This window comes from Polypterus senegalus, chromosome 4 (assembly GCF_016835505.1).
Source record: "Polypterus senegalus isolate Bchr_013 chromosome 4, ASM1683550v1, whole genome shotgun sequence".
Taxonomy (NCBI): domain Eukaryota; kingdom Metazoa; phylum Chordata; class Cladistia; order Polypteriformes; family Polypteridae; genus Polypterus; species Polypterus senegalus.
In genome coordinates, this window is record NC_053157.1 from 46,047,884 (window position 1) to 46,055,299 (window position 7,416).

The following is a 7,416-nucleotide window of genomic DNA, read 5'->3' on the forward strand; positions in this document are numbered from 1 at the left end:
AAGATGCCCGGACAGGGTGTGGAGGCAATTACTATGCCAGCTTTTAAGAAGCAAATGGATGTGATACTGAGGCAGCTTGGTTATTTGCTAACCAAACAAGCAATAGAATACTGAATGGTCCCTGGTTTTTAATAAATGTTCTGATGTTTGAATATTAAAGGGAACTTCAGTTTTACTTTTTGATAAGGTACTATTTGTAAAGAAAAGATTGTTCAATATGTTGCACAGTGTAGAAAGATAAGAGGAATTATATTGTGTAAATTCTAAGCAAGCACAAAGAAACAATAAAACCTCTCCTGTGGTTAGTGAGAATAGAGTATTTCGATAAGTGGAGTCCACTTCAAAATGATAAAGCTGTAGTAAGGCTTTTAAACTCCTTGTGAAGAATATGCTATTCTTGTCTTAAACATGGACTCGGGCAGAAAAATTCTGCTTTCTTCAGCTAAATTGCTGCTTGAACAACATGGCATTTGCAAACAAACAACAACAATTGCACTTAAGAAGCTTGCGGGTTTTCAGAGGAACCTAAAAATTAGACTGTCTATAATATCACTCTATTATAAGAAAAAAGAGTGGGCACACCTGCACATTTATGTTTTCCCATTAACCATGTTTGTAGCTTTTACTCAAGTATTTCTTTTTTTTATTTTTTCACCTACTTTTACTAAACAAAAAGGCATGTCCAGGTATATTTTTTTAAATGGGCTTTGATTATATATGAAGCCACAAGATATACTGGTTAGGGACTTTTTTGTATTTACATTCTGTCATTAAAAATGTGAAATAAGCACTAAATAATAAGCAATATACAGTATCTTTCCTAAAAGAAAAAAAAACATTGCCAGTTGTTGCAAGTATAATTTAATAATATGTATTGTAATATTCATATGAATCTTTCCCCAGAACCATAAGAGAATTGTTTCAAATGTAATTGATTGATGTAACTATTTGAACCTGACATTAAACTGTATTTCAGCAGACTGATTTAAAGACATTTCCTGTTTTTTAAGCAATAATAATTAAACCTGGATAGAATGGCTTCTCTCCAACCATACCACCAATAAGGCTAAACAGATGTAATGTTTTAGTCCTCTTTGGATTATTTCAAACTCTGGCATGCCACCTGCTGCGGACGCTTAATGAGAGGTTACTCATAGAAACCATAAGTAATTTGGTCTTATTTTCATAATTAAACTAACAAAAAAAAATAAAGGAATACTCATAAGAAAATAGCTTGTAGTACCAGAACACCTCAAAGGCCAAAACAGTGGACCAGGGAAGGCACTAATAATTAAGTCTTTAAAGAAGAGTCCACAAGGGCTTGCTGAGTTAATTTAATGTGAATGCTTGTCTACACAAACTCTGTAAGAGCCCAACATATAATGCAGTACTGCAAATATAATGAGCAAAATAGCAAACACAATTATGTGCTCAAAGTTATAAAAGAAACAAAGAAGGGGAGGCTATTTGCTGAAATATATACTTGTATTGATGAAAAGTTAAGCAGTGTGCCCCAGAGCAGATGAACAGCACCAGACCAAGACTAAGTGCAGCTGCAGTAAACTTCTTGGAGACAGAGAAAGGGTACAAAATTGTGCACTAACTTTGGCAACATTGTGAGGAGATTTAACAGACTTTGTACATTAAGTGATGATACAAATTAATTCAAAAAACATCAGACAGACTGTTACAGATATGAAAAATCACTTACAGTATATGCCATTAAAAAATATGGAAACCTTATTATAAATGTTTACGTTTGGAAGTGTGTGTGTTTCTCTCCGGCCCGGAAGTGAGAGGTGGAATCGGGGTAAGGGCTCCACCTCTGAGGAAACAAAACTTACTTAGCAGCTAATACACAAGCGAGGCCAGCATGTCAGCAAAATAAAACCTCAGAAGAGACACTCGATTAGCCGCTAATACAGAAGTGAGGCGAGCACATCGGCAAAACAGTATCCCTTTTACTTTTCCTCCCACCACTAACGCACAAGCGAGGCAAGCACGTTGACAAAACAAAACCTCTGAAGAAAGAGACACTAGCTTAGCCGCTAATGCACATTTTTTTTTTCTGACGATTTCAGTAGTTTCTAGGAACTCGGGATTTTTACAGCATGGTGTTACACAGCTAGTTTTTTATATTTATATATGGACTGAAGTGTGGCATGACACTAAATCAAATATATTTAATTTAATGTTATAGAAAAAGACATATGATGCATAGAAATATTTAGACTGTGTAAGATAAGAAATAAAAAATATATGTATCAATATATACTGTATTGAACTATTAATCCTTAGTAAAAAGATGAAGAGTCAGTGTTCCTAATTAGATTAGATTAGATTAGATTAATTTATAAAAGCACATTTAAAACAACAGAGGTTACGCCAAAGTGCTATTTTTGATCATATTTAGTCTTCTGTCTTTTGCAATTTACAAGTAGAGGTGGAAACAGTGTCACTATTTTTATAATATTGCCATTTTTGATACTAAATAGGGAAGCCAAATCCCTGAAGCGCCATAATCCATGGTATCACATATTCCTCTAATTCATTGGCAAGTAAAAGATTTGAATGGTAGTACATACAAAGAATGGCAAATAATAAAAATACACCATGGGTTGCCTTCAGCACTGTTACCAGCTCATATCATATGATGCAGTACTTTTTTGGCCCTGTCTAAGATCATCCTGTAAGAAATAACTGCCTCATTCATTGCAAAAAAATGACTAATATTTGTATAAAGGATAAATAAGAGATACACATTGTAGAAAGGCAAGGCGTTTTCTCAAATCTCATGACAGATTATGGCATTGATGCAGCGCCTATTTACAGTTCTTTTATGTAAATCAATGCAGCAACCCAGTGCTGTGTAAAATGCCTGATGCTGAAAACAAAACATCACTAATGCCTTTTTGACACCTGACAGCCTTATTCCATTCAGTTCTGCAAGTTAGTAGGTGTCATCTTTTTTGTTGTTTTTTTTTTTTAAACTGATTAGTGCTTATTGAGAACACACAACAGTAATCTACAGTACAATGTTTTAGGAGAAAAACCTGCTTGTTTGAAAAAATAATCTTTTTAATTAGTGCAAGTGAGGACTCACTATAATTAGACTCTAGCAGGTATTCCACAGGTGACAGTGGTCCAGTTGTTAGCACTGCTACTTCATGGACCTAGCACCCTAGATTTGAATCCAGTGCACTTTCTCCAGGTTCTCTGGTTTTCCAACTACATGCCAGTGACATAAATGTTAGGTTAATTAGAATCTCTAAACTGGATACAAGTGAGTAGGCCCTGCAGTGGTCTGGCCATAGTTCATACCTGCTATAAAAGGTACCAACCCCCTGTGACACACAACTGCTTTAAGAAGGTTTAAGAATGTTATATTTTTATGCCAAATATTTTACATAATAGTTATTAGCTGTGAGTAATATATAAACAACAGAAGACAGCTCCGTGCTGCTTTTGTATCACATTACCAACGTGAACCCTTGTTTTCAACATTGTGTTCTGGCAACCATTATACCTTTGTTTATGCTTCATCTAATGATTGATACATTTCATTGAACAAGATAAAAATTATATACAGGTATATGCTAAAATAAGAAGAAAGCTAGACTCTCATGGGTAGTGTTTGCTGGATTCCAGCTGATTAGTCACTCTTCTATTTTCCATATAACAATCTTGTCTTGTTGATACACAATACAAAGCCAGACTTTTCAATCTGTTGTATTCCCTATTCAGATTGTTTCATTACTCTCTGCACTGCTCTGTATTGCAAATAGTGTTTTAGAGTCTATTAACAAGTAATATCTGATGTCCTCAATGACAACTGTAACCTTGCCCACAGAAAGCTTTGGCCTTGGCTGAACATCAGGTATTAAACTGGCAATGTTGAACCAATGCAGAAACAGTTTGAGTATTAATCTGTAGTGCAAAATTAGTATTACTGTTGACGCAGTGAGCAATTCTTTGGTGTGTATCACATTTTAGGATTTTGTCCATGAACAGAATTAGGTAGAAGCACAGTTATTAGAAATGCACTACTTTAAGTATAATGTGCCAGGAATATGTAATTAGGCATATAAAATTAGTGAAAAGAATATAAATAAATTCCCAAGCTATAAATTCTACATCAGCCACAAATTAATCTATTTCACAGCTATGTGTGTGATGGATCTATATGCTGTGCTAACATGCTATTAAATATACAGGAATTGATAAAGGAAGCTGCTTGTCCTAATTGAAATGGCTGCAGTTTGCCTTTTACCATATACCCACTAGAGTAAGAACTGGCATCACATGGAGATGAATTGCACAAGGGAAATCAAGCAGGTTTAATATGGTAGAACTCCTGTTGTTTATTAAATTTTTTTTTGCAATTAAAGACAGTTTCTGCTACCACTGCAGACCTTTTCTCTGCTATTAATGCAATAGGATTTTTAATGTAAATCAGCATATAAACAAAAATACATATTTTTAATCTTATATAGCAAATATTTAATCTACATGCTTCTTTCACCTTTAATCTTTAATAAAATATGTTACATGTAACAGAATAAAATCAATACTTCTTTGTTTAAATGTATTTATTAACTTCAAGGTTTCTTTGCGACAAATAGATTACAGATAAATAAGACACAAATGACAGCAAAAACTTCAGAGAAAACTATGTAATATGGCATAATCACACAGAGATACTGAAATACCTCTGTTTAACGGTTTCACCGACAAAAGCGTGATAAACATATGCGCCCCGACAAAACCGCGACTGACAAATGAGCGCCGACAAACCCGCTAACTGGTTTTCAACAAATGCGCTCCGACAAAATCGCAAGAGAGGCCAAGAGAGTGAGATTCCCTTGCTGCAATTCTTCCTACATATGCAGGGCGTGATCTAAAGGACTATGTGCGTGCCGTGCTGATGGCATGCCACGTCTCATAATATTGACTTCTAAAATAAACATTATTATATATGCTTTAAAGTAGTAATTCATATTTAATGAAACTTTCGCGATTTTGTCGGCGCGCATATGTCTGTCACGCAAATGTCGGGTCACAAAGTTTAACAATGTTTCAATCAATTGAGGGCAATGTTAATGAACACAACAATTTTTAAATAATTTTTCATAGAAGAAGTTTATTTTCATTGTAATTTTAAGTAAAATTTGGCCATTTTTCACCATTGTGTTAAGGTTCTCCATTTTAAGTAGGCTAGCAGTACCGCATAAATGATCAAAATGAATTGTTCTCCAAGCAGTAATATCCAATTGGGTGTTACTCCAACACAGCTGTAAAAGGATTAGAGATTTGTGTGATCCCAAAACTGTCCAATATATCAGCAAAGATTGTGTTCCAACGGGGAATAACAGCAGAATGTTGTCATCATGTATGTGTGATGTCCTGTGCCTGCAGACATGGGCACCGTTCTCCTTAGGACATTGAATAGTCATGACCGAGATAGATCAGAGAAAGTGAGGAACTAGACAAGACTTTTTAGTCAAAATCTGCATAGGGTTATTATACAATTATGAATTAGATTCTAGAATCCATTGAATGAGATTGTGGTAGGTCTGAAAATTGAAAGTACACCTTATGAGAAGGATTTTGGAGTCAAGGTGGACTCAACACAATCAATTGCCAAACAGTGTTCAGAAGCCATTAAGAAGGCTAACAGAATGTTAGGTTATATAGTGCCATGATGTGTAGCATGCAAGTCCAAGGAGGTTATGCTCAAGCTTTATAACACACTAGAGAGGCCTCATCTGGAATACTGTGTACAGTTTTCATCTCCAGGATACAAAAAAAGACATAGCAGTGCTAGAAAACGTCCAGGGAAGAGTGACTAGGTTGATTCCAGGGCTATAGGGGATGTGTTATGAGTAAAGATTATAAGAGCTGAGCCTTTTCTGTTTAAACAAAGGAGATTAAGAGAAGACATGATTGTATTGTTTAAAATTATGGAGGGGATTAGTACAGTGGATCAAGACTGTTACTTTAAAATTAGTTCAGCAAAAACAAGTCAACACATTAGGAAACATGCTAAGGGTAAATTTTGCATAAACAGGAAGCTTTCCGTTACACAGACAACCATACATACATGAAAAGTAACAAAGTAGTGAGTGCAGATAGTAGAATCTTAGGAACCTTCAAAACTAGACTTGATGTTATTTTGGAAGAATTAAGTGGATAGGACTGGCAGGCTATGTTAGACACACTGCATTCAATAAATAATCCTTCTTTAAAATGAATTATGCCTTTAAAACAGTGTCATAGGGTACTCCATCAATAAATAAATACATTTTAAATCCACACAAAGGTCGTCAAGAGGTTGAGAGGTATTCCTTTTTTATTTTACCATCATCAGGCCATCAGGAAACCCAAGTATGTAGCCTGCCACATCCCATTCTGTCACCTCAGCCAGTGCCCTGCAGACATGAACTGCTCATCTGCCACCTGCTTGGGTTAAGTTATTGGTTTGTGCATAAAATCAATTAATACAATAGATACCTCAAACATCCTCCAGACTTGACTTATCCTGTAAAGCAGTTACCTCCTGGCATCTCTCATAAGCAGTGTCTAGATCTGAATCTATTCTGAGTTGACAGAAATGTGAGCAATGTCCAATTTTAAGCTGAGCAAGAACATTTTTGTACTAATTGGAAAACAGTACATTTATCTAAATTGACTTGCAGTTAATTATTTGAAAATAAAATTGAAAGTTTTTGTGACCAAAACTACCTAAAATTATCTAGGTTAATTTTAGTATAGGCTTTGTCGTTGTTATAGATTAAAAATGCTTCCTATTTCTTTATCGCAGCCAAGAAGTATAATTTTTACTGCAGAGAGTGAGCGACAGTTATAAAAAGCTAGGAAAACATGGCCCAGCTGTAACTTCATATAATAAAATGAACATTTTAATGAGATTGTATTTAAGGCACAGTTGGTTGCAGGATGAAAATTGTCAGTATTGATAAGTGAAATGATTTGTGTAAAATTATATTCACAGCAAAGCTCAGTGTTTTGCTTTGCCAAAAACTTTGTGACTGAATGGCATTTTGCTTCCAGTAAAATACGTTCCACTGACACATAAAGAAAGGCATTTCATTCCTATTTGGAAGTGTTTTCATGTGATATGTCAAGCCAAGTAGCCTTAACCGCACACACTTGTCAATTATTATTTATATAAAGATCTCTAGTTAAAAAATATTATAGAACTCCTGCCACATATAGACATTTTGTTGCCATTATATGTGTGTTATGGTTGTTCTGACAGTATGTTGCCCACTTTGCCAATTATGATGACAATCTTGGTGATCATAATTCTAAAGATGACTCAGAGACAGAAGTGAAACTTGAAGCTCCACAGCTCATTATGCTTATAGGTCCACTACCTCCTCTACAGAAATAAAGAAA